Source organism: Arachis hypogaea, chromosome 13, assembly GCF_003086295.3.
Source record: "Arachis hypogaea cultivar Tifrunner chromosome 13, arahy.Tifrunner.gnm2.J5K5, whole genome shotgun sequence".
NCBI lineage: Eukaryota > Viridiplantae > Streptophyta > Magnoliopsida > Fabales > Fabaceae > Arachis > Arachis hypogaea.
The window spans coordinates 125,238,842-125,253,453 of NC_092048.1; the positions used below are offsets into that span (position 1 = coordinate 125,238,842).

At 33.3% G+C, this 14,612-nt stretch overlaps 1 long non-coding RNA gene across 1 annotated transcript; it reads left to right on the top strand.

Annotated features, from left to right (window-relative positions):
* Positions 1 to 9,412: 9,412 nt before the first annotated feature.
* On the top strand, positions 9,413 to 11,973 carry LOC140178195 (uncharacterized). The gene is made up of 3 exons (XR_011870452.1): positions 9,413 to 9,552; positions 9,645 to 9,699; positions 11,817 to 11,973. It is a non-coding gene; the product is annotated as an uncharacterized lncRNA (long non-coding RNA).
* Positions 11,974 to 14,612: the final 2,639 nt, after the last annotated feature.

A 14,612-nucleotide genomic window follows, 5' to 3' on the forward strand; every position in this document is an offset into this window, starting at 1 on the left:
TTAATTAATTCCTTACACAAGATAGGGTGAATTTCAGTTTTCCCTGCATGTATATACTAACAGGCATTAATGCTTACACACATCATTTGTGACACATCTCTTTCATCCAATCGCTATGTATGTATTTACAGAATAATGACACATTATATTATTCATCTCTATTATTGTATGTACTAGTTTACAGTATGTATGCATGCATGTCATCATATTGTTATTTTGGTCAGATATATATAGATTCGATCGATCAACATCTGAATTCTAAAATAAATCCTAAATTTAGCGTATTAATTAATTAATTAACTAGGATCGGATCGGAGGAGTTGCATGCATCCTGTATGTGCGGCTCTTAATCATAGCAACTTTAATTTCTTGGTTATAAAACTTCAAGGGGTTATATATATCGTATGGAAAACCATGCATTTAATTAATGAACGAATGTAGCTAAGTAGCTAACCGACAGTGATGGGGCTTCGATCGTTTTCAGATAAGGCCTTCAACAATGTTGTGTATGGAAAAAATCACATGATCTATCTAATTGTGGGGCTGCTTTGTCCCTCTCCCTTAATCTCTCATTGTTATCAAAACATTATTGATTTAATTTTCACGCCTTTATGGCTGATGAGTGATGCTAAAGTCTGAAGACAAAAGCAATCGTAAAAGAAAATTAGGTAGCAGTGTAGCACCATTTAAAAATATGAAAATATTATTTATACATCGAAATCAATCACTATATAAGTTGTCTAAGTTTCAATATATATTTTGTATTTATTAACAAATATTTTATATTAATAGTTAATTTTAATATACATCTCATATTATCGATAAAAATATATTAATTTTAAATAAATAAAAAATTAAATACAAACAATATAATATAAAAATAATAAAAAATCATTAAAATTTATTATTTTTATTCATTAGTTAATTATCAATATTTAAAAGTATAAAATAAAATAGAACTCCTCTAGATAAACAATAAGAAATCTAAACAATGTGAACAATAGATTTTTGAATTTTGCCCAATACAAAGAAAAAAAAAACTCAAAAAATTATTTAAAAAAAAACTTTGCTAAGAAGACAATGAAAAATTTAAACAATGTGAACAATGAATTTTAAAATTGGCCCAATACAAGAGAAAAAAAATCTAAAAGTTATTTTAAAAAATTAACCATCCCAACCCTAATTTATCAAAGAAATTTATCCAAACACCCTCTTTCTCCCCCTCCTGAACCGTCTGGCGTTTACTACCCCCACCATCATCAATCATCCCACCTCTCTGACGTTAGAAGCTCCCTTATTGGCCATCAAACAACTATTCACGTAGTTATTAAAATAATCATTCGACTACCTAGTGAAATGACTATTTAACATTTGTTAATTGTATATAATTAAACTGAATCAAACAAAATAACTATCCAATTAAAAATTAAAATAACCATCTACATGTCTAGTAAATTGAACATCCAACATCTAAATTCGTCTGTTAATGTATATACCTTGAAGACAGGGGAGCGAAATCCAAAAAAGTCAAGTTGGTTGAAAACCTCCGCACACAACACCATGAAACAAAGCACTCTCCTTCTTGATATCTTCAATCAGATGCACCACATCCACCGGAGGCAATTCACTGAACTCCAAATCACTGTATACATCGCGGATGAAGACACTGGGACGGTGAAATCCGCCGACTGCCGGAGGAGCTGCACGACTGCCGTGTTGGAGGCTGCGCAAATCACTCTTTGTGCGCGAAAGGGGTGCTCGGACGTCTACGGTGAGCAGGGCGGCGTTGGCTATTGCTCTATGCAGCAGCAGTTGCTTGCCGTGATAGACCAGTGAGAAAGGAAGAGAATGGGCGAAAAAAGGTGAAATCACATGCGAAAAAAAGAGGTTACAGTCTCCGTAACTGTGCCTGAGACAAATCTTTATTTTTTTTGAATTTAAAATGAGTAATCATTAACAATTAATTTAATTAATTATTATTTAATTTTAATTTTTTTTATTTTTATTGTACACATTATACACTAAACTCATTGTTTCTCTATACTTTTCCAATAAGATATGTTATTGATCTTCTAATCTTGTACGGTATAGCTACAAAATGTACAAGATTTGCGAATTGTGTGATAACTCATCATTGGTGATGGTAGAAGCGTGTAGCTTTATCCAAAACACTAAAGTGGAGGACAATGGCCGATGAATTCAGATACAGTACAAAGTGAAAGCAGCTTCAAAATCGTTAAACCAACCCCCCCCCCCCCTTCCTTTTCTTTTCTCTTTCCCTCCTCTTTCTTCTCATATTGCTGTTTCCCCTGTTTGGGAAAATTCAGCCCTTTTGGAGGGGTGAGAACTCATCACGGGGTGGGTCCCGTTCATTGATTTGCAACTTTTCCATAAATTTTCAGAGATGCCTCAACATTTTAGAATAGTTATGATCACTTGGTTTTTTTATTTCATTTATAATAATTAATAATCATCAAAAAATAATACGCATAAAAACATTCTTTTTTGTCGCAAGTGAACTTTAGCATATCCATACTTACATTTTTCTTTTGACGGAAGAACTTTTTTGTATGTAAAAGTCCAACGGCACTTGCAGATATAAACAAAAAATATTAACTATAACTATTAAGATCTAAATCTAAAAAAAAACCAGATAATTTTTATATTTAACTATATGTTAAAAGTTAGTACAAATTTTAATTATAATAAATTTTAATAAATAAAAATAAAGATGAGTCTGAATCTCTTTAATTTTTTAATCTACACAGAAAATACTGTAATAACATGAGATATTTTTTCCCGACTAAATATATCCATTTTCCAAATTTAAAAAAAAAATCATGAAAAAACACATTGTTCTTGATGTATCTTCTTTTCATATCTATATATCATACATGGAGAGTTTTTTTTTTTTTTTTTTTTTTTGGGTCTTACATAACACTCACACTCACATACACTACAACAGTTAGTATATCATATATGAGCTCTATTTCTTCACTCAAACTTCGAACCTTAGCGCAACTCTCAATGAAACAGGTAAGTCTGCCATTTGTTGAAGGCTTAGGTGCATGGGAGAGTTGACATTTGTTAAAGAGAATTTCCCCTCACTCGTACAGTTCAGACTTCAGACCCTAAAATAATGTCCAAAGGAATTATTTAGTGTATTATATTCTTCATATCTCAAGGTATGTAATTGATCATATGTTCTGTACATAATTTTGGAGATAGTTAAATGATTTTATAGTCCTATGAGTGAAAAATAAATTTAAGAAATAATAAACTAGGCCGCTTGTATAGCACGTGATTTTGTCAAATCTAACGTAATTATTGTGGGAGATGCAAGTAATTTTTGGTTGGTCATATCACCTTGCATTGGTCTAATCAAAGTGCGTAGACTGGAGCCACGTCAAAACAAAAAGGGTCCATGGGTGGGATTGATAAACAGAATGGTCTCAAATGGATTGGGCCATGGGCCCATCAAAACTTGTCTTGGAGGCCCTCTGGGCCGTCACGTGCTTCCCAAAGCGATTGCGTATTAGCGTGTTGATTAGGAAGACATAATCACGCTTGAATGAGACTAATAGGCCATCGAGGGTACAAAATCACGTGATTTTGCTTCTCATCAAACTCATTACTTCCACCTACGTCTACGTGGCGTCCAAAACTCTACCAATGGATGCATATATTATATTAAAAGACATAATTTGATAGTTAATTAGATATTCATAAATACTATTATAAATCACGCTTGAAGCTTGTATTATGTATCTGAAGAGGAGGATCTTTGTTCTATTACCAGAAACAATGTATGTAGATCACATCACTTGACATGTGTCATGCTAATTATTGAGGTCATTTTCTTTTCGTTTTCTATGATTATCCTTACCTAATCATACGTTAATCATATCATCACAGCATTTAACATGTGTAATACCTTAGACTAAATGCAAGTACAGAATGGTGCGCCACTTTATACGTTACTGTGGCTTTTGAATTTTGACCCCCTTATAAGTCTATAAATCATTATGTAATTATAATTTTGGAAGAATAAGAACTTATATTAAAACATGACTTTGATTTTGATAAGACATTATACTCCAAGAGGGAATTGATGAGTTGTACTTTTTAATTTAGGGCTCATTTTTTAGTTATGAATTTGGAGGGTGTGTTATGTATAGATATAGAGAGCGGGTGTGTTTTTAATAATATAGAAATATTTTTTTTTTTAAAATTAAAAAATACAAATCGGAGCTACAATTTTAGATGGGAGTAGAAAACTAATGGTCCGATTAGAGGTATATGGAATTCAAATTCAGAGAGTGCATATATCAGAGCCTCCGATTTGTGTGGATTCAAAAAAATATTTTTTATTTGGAGTAAATCGAAGGTAAGTTTTGTGAAAAAAAAATCATAAAATGAAAAATCGAAATTGGTGTGTCGGTTTTTTTAATTTAAAAAATTTTTAAGAGTAATTACCCAAATTAGTCTCCAAAGATTTTAAAATCGGACAGTTTAGTCTCAAAGAAAAATTAATACACAGATCAATCCCCAAGATTTTACTCCGGCAGATAAATCAGCCAGCTCATTTTCTGGCAAAGTAATTACCCAGATCAGTCCCAAAGATTTAAAAAAATGAACATTTTAGTTCCCAAGAAAAATTAATGTACAAATCAATCTCCAACGTTTCTCTCTGTTAGACATAGCAATCCTCTATCCAAAAATAAAATAAAATAAAATAAAATAATAATAATAATAATAATAATAATAATTATTATTATTATTATTAATTGTATAATAATACTATACTATATTTTTTTGCATTTTTTGGATAAAAATAATAATAAATTTATTCATTAGATTCTTATATATATAGTCACTCAATAATAATAATAATAATATTGTTAGAGATTATTCTACAAGAAATTCAAGGATAAAATTATTTGATATTTTTGTATTTAATATAGTTAAAAGATGTGCTATGTAAAAAAAAATATGTTTGTATTAAAAAATATGTATTAAAAGAAAATATTTTAATTTAAATTTATATTAAATACATGTTTTTTTAATACAAACATATTTTTTAAAATAGTATATTTTTTAATTATATTAAATATAAAAATATCAAATAATTTTAATCTTGAATTTTTTGTAAAATAATCTCTAATAATTTTATTATTATTGAGTGACTATATATATATAAAAGAATCTAATGAATAAGTTTATCATTATTTTTATTTAAAAAATACAAAAAATTATAGTACAATATTATTATGTAATTAATAATAATAATAATAACAACAATAATAATAATAATAATAATAATAATAATAAAAAATAAATAAATAAATAAATAAATAAATAAATAAAATTATTAGAGATTATTTTACAAGAAATTCAAAGTTAAAATCATTTAATATTTTTGTATTTAATATAATTAAAAGATGTACTATTTTAAAAAATATGTTTGTATTAAAAAAACATGTATTTAACATAAATCCAAATTAAAATATTTTCTTTTAATACATATTTTTTAATATATATATATATATATATATATATATATATATATATATATATTACATAGGACATCTTTTGATTATATTAAATATAAAAATATCAAATAATTTTAACCTTGAATTTTTGTAAAATAATCTCTAATATTATTATTATTATTATTATTATTATTATTATTATTATTATTGAGTGACTATATATATATATATAAGAATTTAATGAATAAATTCATCATTATTTTTGTCTAAAAAATACAAAAAATATAGTACAATATTATTGTGCAATTAATAATAATAATAATTTTATTTTATTTTATTTTTGGACGGAAGATTATTATGTCTAACAGAAAAGAACGTTGGGGATTGATTTGTACATTAGTTTTTCTTGGGGACTAAAATGTCCGTTTTTAAAATCTTTGGGGACTAATCTGGGTAATTACTCTGTCGGAAAATGAACTGGGGACTGATTTGTCTGCCGGAGTAAAACCTTGGGGATTAATCTGTGTATTAAATTTTTTTGGGACTAAAATGTTCGATTCTAAAATCCTTGGGGACTGATTTGAGTAATTACTCAAATTTTAATGTATAAATGTATGTATGTACGTACTCTGTGGACTATTTGCACAAACTTCATCTTCTTCTTCTTCGTTCTCTCAGCCGTTTTCACTTTGTTTCCTTTTTACTTTTGCAACTTTGAACTAATGTTGAAAGGAGAGACATTATTTTTTTTAAAAAAATAGAGGATAGAATTATGTTAAAATTATATTATCATGGTTAGATATTATTACAAATACCTGATAGAGTAAGATTTGTATGTGAGAATCCATGTGATGTTATTATTCATTTTACAATACTATTTGAAGAACTAAAATGTGTTATTTGTGAAAGAATAGATCCGCATATACCGAATATAGCATCAAGTATTTTGTATCGGTATCTCGTATTAGTGTTTGGTGGGTTCGTTCATTTCCAAACAAAGTATGTCACCGATGAAGTGAGCATGCAAGAGATGTTTCAGTCTATTACGAAATTCGATCACAAGTGTCGTTTATCGAACTGTACATTGAGTTCCAACAATTTGAAGCCGATCGAAATTTCAAATGGAGAGATTACAACAGTGACAGTGACATTACAAGAGAAACAGGAAATTGCAGCGAAAAATTGCCGACGTTTTCCCAAACCGCTGCAAATTGATTTAGTAGCTGCGATTCTTGATGCGTTATTTGTCTCTGTCAAAGACTGGTCAAGATCACGGCGGTGTTGTGTATCAACCGCTGCAAATAACATGTTGCTCAATTTTATTTTATAATCGAAATTGGTGAAGCCAGAGCCATTAATCCTCGTTTTTGCGCAAACCTAAAGGGAGGCAAAAGCGCCAATCACTAGTTTTAAGACTCCTTGTTGCCGTATACCTTCCGTTCATCAGCTGCAGTGGCTACATCCTTCCTATCATGGATCTGCTCAAGCTGCCGCATAGCTCCCGCGCGCGAAAGGAAGGTGGAGAGGCACGTCCATTGTTCGTCCCTCCGCCGTTCACGTCTCGGTGTCGTCGCGTGGCTTCCCAATCATCCTGGTGTTGTCGTCCTCAGCCTTCCCCCTTGCCCTACCGTGTGTCGCTCGAACACACCCTCTCCCCACTTCCTGGTTCGATTTTTCTCCCTTTTTTTGTTGTTCCTATTTCATCTTTTGTTTTCGTACGTTTGTTTCAATTTAATCATTTTGCTTGTTGATCGAATATCTTTGCAACAATTTAGTTTAATTTTGCTTGTTTTCGATTTGTTTGCTATTTTGGTTCGAACTCTAGTCTGATGAAATTTTGTCCCAATTTAGTGACTGATAATATTCTCTGCCTTACTCTCCATCTGTCTTTCTGCATAATTTGTTCAGCTCGGTCTCATGAAAATTTTTTTGTTACTATGCAATATGATCTTGGTATCCATTTTACCTTTTCTATTTGGCGATAAAGAATTTACTTCTTGCATGATTATGTGGTTGAATAAAGTTAGTAGAATCCACTTCGATATTGCAAGAATATTGTGTAAGATATCAAATATATGAACAGAAAAATAGCAAATTTGATGTGCAACTATTACAACACTTCATGGAAGACAGTGGCTTTCATTGCTGGAATTTTTTTGCTTATTCTCACTCTTATTCAGACAGTATTTTCCATCCTCCAAGTAGTAAACTAGCACTAGATTAATATTTGTGTATAGCTTAGATTGGATGATTATATGTTCAATGCTCAATATGGTGTGGTAGATTTGATACCTTTTTAATTTGCAAAAATTGAAATGTTTGTTATGAACATGTATAACTCATATATTGTTATGTATAGGGCCATTTTATTATGTAATTATTGAAGACCACTACATATGGCAGCTCCCTTTTCTGCATATGGCACATAGTCCAATTGTATATTGGGAAACATGTTCAATGAGAATTTCTTGAACAAGAGAAAATTATGAATTTATTATAGATGATTGATAGTTGAGATAATAATTAATACAAAAAATAGAGTAAGGCAAACTTGGAAGTGAACTCCATTGACATTGATAATAGATTCTTATGATTGATTCCATATCTTAGCTATCAATATGATAGTTCTTATATTTTCATAATGTAATTGAAATAGTGAAAACTTAGAGATGGTCATATGAAGAGGAGAAAGAAATGTTTAAAAACTGCGACTAATCACATGGGGAGAAAGTCTTTAATAATTAATTCACAATAAACTAAAAACATGAAAAAGAATCGTTATTATTTACAAATTTCTAAAAAATAATATATTTTATTAGTGAGGATTAAAAATACAATTTTACATGATATAATATAAAAGTAATAAAATCAGGAAAACTTGCTATTTTAGTAAAGTTTTAAAGATCATTGATGATACATTCATTTACTTTTAATAAGTGTTTTAAAATGGTCTAAGCAGAATGATTTGTTGAGTGAAAGTTTAAAGGAGCCATTAACTGTAAAGAGATTGTTCTAATCTTAAATATGTTTGAATTTGAACTTAAATTTGAACAGAACAAAAATATGCGGAAGAAAGTGAGTAGATAGATGAGTTGTCTCCTTTTGCATGTGTTACCAAATAGTATAATCAAGATTACCAATAGGTGCATACACAAGGGAACCCACTGGATTATGTATAAATGCAAGTTGGGAAAAATCTATTATAGCGAAAGTAACTGCATTGGTGGTCTTTATTATCACAAGGCCTTTTAATTTGCTCCGCTGCTACATTTTTTAATTTATTGTATCATTGATTAATAACATTTTAGTAAAATTTTTGGTGAAAATTTTCTGTCCTATGAGAACTACCATGTAATCTATCCATCTTTTTTTTTCGGTTCTTTTAGTGATCTTGGCCATTTATTGTACTAATTCTAACTTTGTGAGTTGCTTGATGTTTTCTCGAGTTGTAGCTCATCTCCTAACAAAAAATTGCATTTGTCCGATTTTACCTTGATACTCAAGTAAGTCTTTAGTTAATTACCCGAGTTATATTGATTACCTAGATTTGCACCTTACTTAATTTTATTCAATTAAATTAATGGTTCCCCAATCTGAATAAGACTATAAACCCGTGAAAAGTATAGTTGGTAACCAAGCTTTTATATATATATATTGTAAACTCTGCTAAAATCGGTAAATAATTAGTTAATAAATTGAATTTTAATTAAGAAAATTAAAAATGAAAAATTAATATCAAAATAGGATAGAGCTCCTTAAAACGAGAATTTTGATACTAATTTCGAAAAATTTGGCCCAAAATTGGATCGAAAGGGCCAAACCGGTTGAACCGGAGCCTAAACCGGGCCCGTGGGTCCAACCGGACCCATAACTTACAAGAAGCAGCAGCTTCTTCTTCCCTATTTCATACACACGACGCCAAACAGATTGGGGAGGAAGGAAAACTCCATAACCCTCATCAAATCTTCTCATTACCATAACTTTTCCGTTCGAGCTCCGATTGCCGCACCGTTCGCGGCCACGCGTCGAGCTCTACATTTCTGTCGGATCAATTTCACCGGTAAGTTTCATTTTCATTTCAAAATCTCTATCCCCTTTCTCATGGTGAAATTGAACCCTTGTGATGAAATCTTGCCCAATTTGGTGTTTTAGGTTCGATCTAGCTTCCAGAACTTATTGGGCTTGAGTTATTATGCGTATGGGTACGGTAAGAACAACCTAAACCGTAGTCAATTTTAATTTTATTATGAAGAAACTGAATTTCGAATATATATGTGAATTAGGTGTGAATTGAGTTTATATATAAGCATTGGAATTGAAAAATAAGCATTTAGAAGCTTGGTGGTGATTGAGGTTAAGCTTGTGGCTGGTTTCTCTAAGTTTGAGGGGCTGCGTTGTGACCTTGGGGGGCTGCCTTGGACTAAATAAAGTGATCGGCCAATGTATGGTTTAGGTTTCGCGCGTTTAATATATAAGATTGTGTGAAAACTTAGGCTAGAGCATTATAGGATAGGTTGGAATGGTTTGATATGTTAAATGATTAGTGTTTGTGATGTTGATGAATAAATTGATATGGTATGGTGTTGAGTAATTAATAATGGGAATTAAATGTATGTGTGTATATGCTTGTATGTTGGTGATAAATGAAGGGTGATGATTTTGGCAAGGTAATGGTGTGGTTGAGATAGTGAATGGTATAATTTGGTCTTGTTGGTATTGACTTGACAATCAGTGTTGTAAGTGTTGTAATGAGGATTGAAAATTTTCATGAAAATAGTAAGAATGAGTATGTGTAGCAATATGTGATTTGTGGCTAAATTAGTAAATTGGGTGGAACATGATGTTATTGAGCTAAGGTTGTTAGAATTGTTGTGTTATGGTTGAGGGTTAATTTTGTTGATGGTTGTGGTATGCTAAATTAGGTGGAGAAGAGGTTTGAAAGGAAAATATGGTTTTGTGGTTTTGGTAAAAAAGTTGATTTTGAATGAACTTTGGGAGTCCATAACTTGCTCCTCAAATTTTGGATGGAAATGTGGTTTATTTCAAATGAAAGGTGCTTTTGCAAACTTTTGAACGATATATATTTTATGAAAAATGAAATTTTATAGAGGAAGTTATGGACGATTGAAGTTTAGGGTGAAAATTGTGTTTGTAGGATATCAAAACTGGTTTGTAGAAGCTTTCTGGGCATTCTGCCCATTTTTGGAAAACGTACATCCACACGTATGCGTGGGCCACGCGTACGCATGGCGTGGCATTTTAACGACGCATGCACGAGTAGCCATGCGTGCGCGTGAGAGGCGAATGCGCATGATCACGCGTACACATGACTCACGCGTACGCGTGACATGCTATTCTCTCCACGCGTGCGCGTGGGTCTGTTTGCTACAAAACTGGATTTTGGGTGTTTTAAACCAGATTTTCACTTCTAAACCTCCATTTTCCTCTCTTTTAGACTTAGGGTATAGTACTAAGTCCAGTAGCTAATTAGAGCGAGGAAAATAAGATAACTTGGTGATGAAGTAAGAGGTAAAATAATGAGTTATATGAAGAAGATGAGAATGTTAAATGAAGTTTTATGCCATGGCTTGATAAATGATTACATAATGATTATGAAAATGAAATGGTATGAATAATGATATTTGAGACACGAGTTTCCCTGGGAAAGAATCGTGGCTTGCCACCACGTGTTCCAGGTTGAAACTCGATACTCTGTTGACCCTACGTCGTAAGGGTGACCGGGCACGTATAAATTTTCGGGTATGGATAGCCCCCATTGAGTGATTTGAATGATGAATGAATGTGAAATCTATGCATAGACTCATGGGGATGTGCGAAGGGGGACAGTCTAAGGTTTTCGGACTTGTCGGGTTGGCTAGATAACCGACAGATGAGCCTCATCAGCCATAGGACAGGCATGCATCACGTGCATTTGTTTGTTTTGATTGCTATGCATTTCCTGGGTTTGCCTAATTTAATGTATACCTCCTACTACCTGTTATACTTGCTACTTGCACTATCTGCTTATTACTTGTGCGTGAACTTGTTTGGTTGCTTGTCTCTGCTGAATTATGGATAACGGAGGGACGGAGGAAAGGGTGAAGTGGTTTGGTGTTATATTAGGGTTAAAATTGAGTAAGTTTAGGAAGGTCTATAATACCTACCCCTATTTATGGCTTCTGTTTAGTAATTAAGTTTAACAATTGTACGACGGAGTTCTAGGATTGTCTCTGGCATTCCCAGAACCTTATTTATTATACGTGTGGCACCTTTACTATGCTAAGAACCTCCGGTTCTCTTCCCATACTGTGTTGTTGTTTTCAGATGCAGGTCGAGAGGCTCCTCGCTAGGCGTCTGGATCTTGAAGCGGAGTAGTCCCTGGGTTGTTTTGGGTTTTATGATTGTATATATATGTACCTATGTATCTAGCTTGCTCTCCGAGAAACTTGCTTATTTTGCTCCTCATAGAGGTTGATGGAGAGATAGGCCTTATTTTGTATTTTGTGTATTTTGGATACCTATATATGTATATATATATACCTCCGGCCAGCCTTGGCTTCGCAGCTGAGTCAGGAGCTAGTTATGCTGTATTATTGGCTTTCCTTTACTTTCTCACTTATTCTTATCCTTATCTTCTAGTTTCTTAGCACGTAAGTAATCCTATTCCTTGAGCGTTGCACTTTTTATTTTGCGATTTTGTTTACCCGTACTTTAAGACTCCTAGTATATTATCTCTTTTCACTATTATATGTATCTATTTTATGGATTAGAGGTCCGTAATACTACACTACCTCTGTGATGAGCGGATAATTTATACGCTTTTTGGCATTGTTTTTAGTATGTTTTTAGTAGGATCTAGTTACTTTTAGGGATGTTTTCATAAGTTTTTATGTTAAATTCACATTTCTGGACTTTACTATGAGTTTGTGTGTTTTTCTGTGATTTCAGGTATTTTCTGGCTGAAATTGAGGGACTTGAGCAGAAATTAGATTCAGAGGTTGAAGAAGGACTGCTGATGCTGTTGGATTCTGACCTCCCTGCACTCAAAGTGGATTTTCTGGAGCTACAGAACTCGAAATGGCGCGCTTCCAATTGTGTTGGAAAGTAGACATCTAGGGCTTTCCAGCAATATATAATAGTCCATACTTTGGCCAAGAATAGATGACGTAAACTGGCGTTCAACGCCAGCCTTCTGCCCAAATCTGGCGTCCAGCGCCAGAAAAGGATCCAAAACCAGAGTTGAACGCCCAAACTGGCACAGAAACTGGCGTTCAACTCCACAAATGGCCTCTGCACGTGCAACACTTAAGCTCAGCCCAAACACACACCAAGTGGGCCCCGGAAGTGGATTTATGCATCAATTACTTACTCATGTAAACCCTAGTGACTAGTTTATTATAAATAGGACCTTTACTAGTCTTTTTGACCATCTTTGGTCTCAGTTTTATTCCATTGTTCATCTTAGGAGACTATTGATCTCGTTTAGGAGGCTGGCCATCTCGGCCATGCCTGGACTTTCACTTATGTATTTTCATACGGTAGAGTTTCTACACTCCATAGATTAAGGTGTGGAGCTCTGCTGTTCCTCAAAGATTAATGCAAAGTACTACTGTTTTCTATTCAATTCTTCTTATTTCGCTTCTAAGATATCCATTCGCACCCAAGAACGTGATGAAGGTGATGATTATGTGTGACGCTCATCACCATCTCCCTTATGAACGCGTGCCTGACAAACACTTCTGTTCTACATGAATTAAGCTAGAATGAATATCTCTTAGATCTCCTAACCAGAATCTTCGTGGCGTAAGCTAGAATGATGGCGGCATTCAAGAGAATCCGGAAAGTCTAAACCTTGTCTGTGGTATTCCGAGTAGGATTCAATGATTGAATGACTGTGACGAGCTCCTAACTCGCGATTGCAGGGCGTTAGTGACAGACGCAAAAGATAGTAAATCCTATTCCAGCATGATCGAGAACCGACAGATGAATAGCCGTGCCGTGACAGGGTGCGTGAGCATATTATTCACTGAGAGGATAAGATGAAGCCATTGACAAGGGTGATGCCTCCAGACGATTAGCCGTGCCGTGACAGGGCATTGGATCATTTTCCCGAGAGATGACCGAAAGTAGCCATTGACAGTGGTGATGTATCACATAAGGCTAGCCATGGAAGGGAGTAAGACTGATTGGATGAAGATAGCAGGAAAGCAGAGGTTCAGAGGAACGAAAAGCATCTTCATTCGCTTATCTGAAATTCCTGCCAATGAATCTACATAAGTATCTCTATCCCTTTTATTGTTTATTTTAATCTAATCAAGTATCATGTTTAAATCCGCCTGACTGAGATTTACAAGGTGACCATAGCTTGCTTCATACCAACAATCTCTGTGGATTCGACCCTTACTCACGTAAGGTTTATTACTTGGACGACCCAGTACACTTGCTGGTTAGTTGTATCGAAGTTGTGACAATTATGAATTAAGATCAGAGCACCAAGCTTTGGAGCCATTACCAGGATTTGTTCGAGCCTGGAGATCACAATTTTGTGCACCAAGTTTTTGGCGCCGTTGCCGGGATTGTTTGAGTCTTCGGCAAGCTTTTGTCGGTACATCAGTGCCAGATTCCTTTTGATCGCAACAGCACCAAGTTTTGAGCCGTTCGGGATTGTTTGAGTTTGACAACTGACGGTTCATCTTGTTGCTCAATTAGTAACTTTCTTTTTGTTTTCTTTTCAAAAAATTTTTCAAAAATATTTCTAAAATTTTCTCATCTGTTTTCAAAAAAAAAAAAAAATGTTTTCAAAAATTTTCTTCAGAGTTTTTAAGAATGAATTCTAGTGTTTCATGAAGCATGTGAAGCCTGGCTGGCTGTAAAGGCATGTCTAATTCTTTTGGACTGAGGCTTGCAATTTGTTATCAAAGAGCAATATACTCTCGTGTTAAAGACTAAAGCTTGGCTGGCCATTGGCCATGTCTAGTGTTTTGGACTGGAGCTTTCATTGAAAGCTTGGCTGGCTATTGAGCCATGTCTAATTCCTGGACTGAAGCTTTAGACTAACATGCAAGATTCCTGGAATTCATATTAAAAATTTTGGAATCCTTATTTTTTCTTTTATACTAT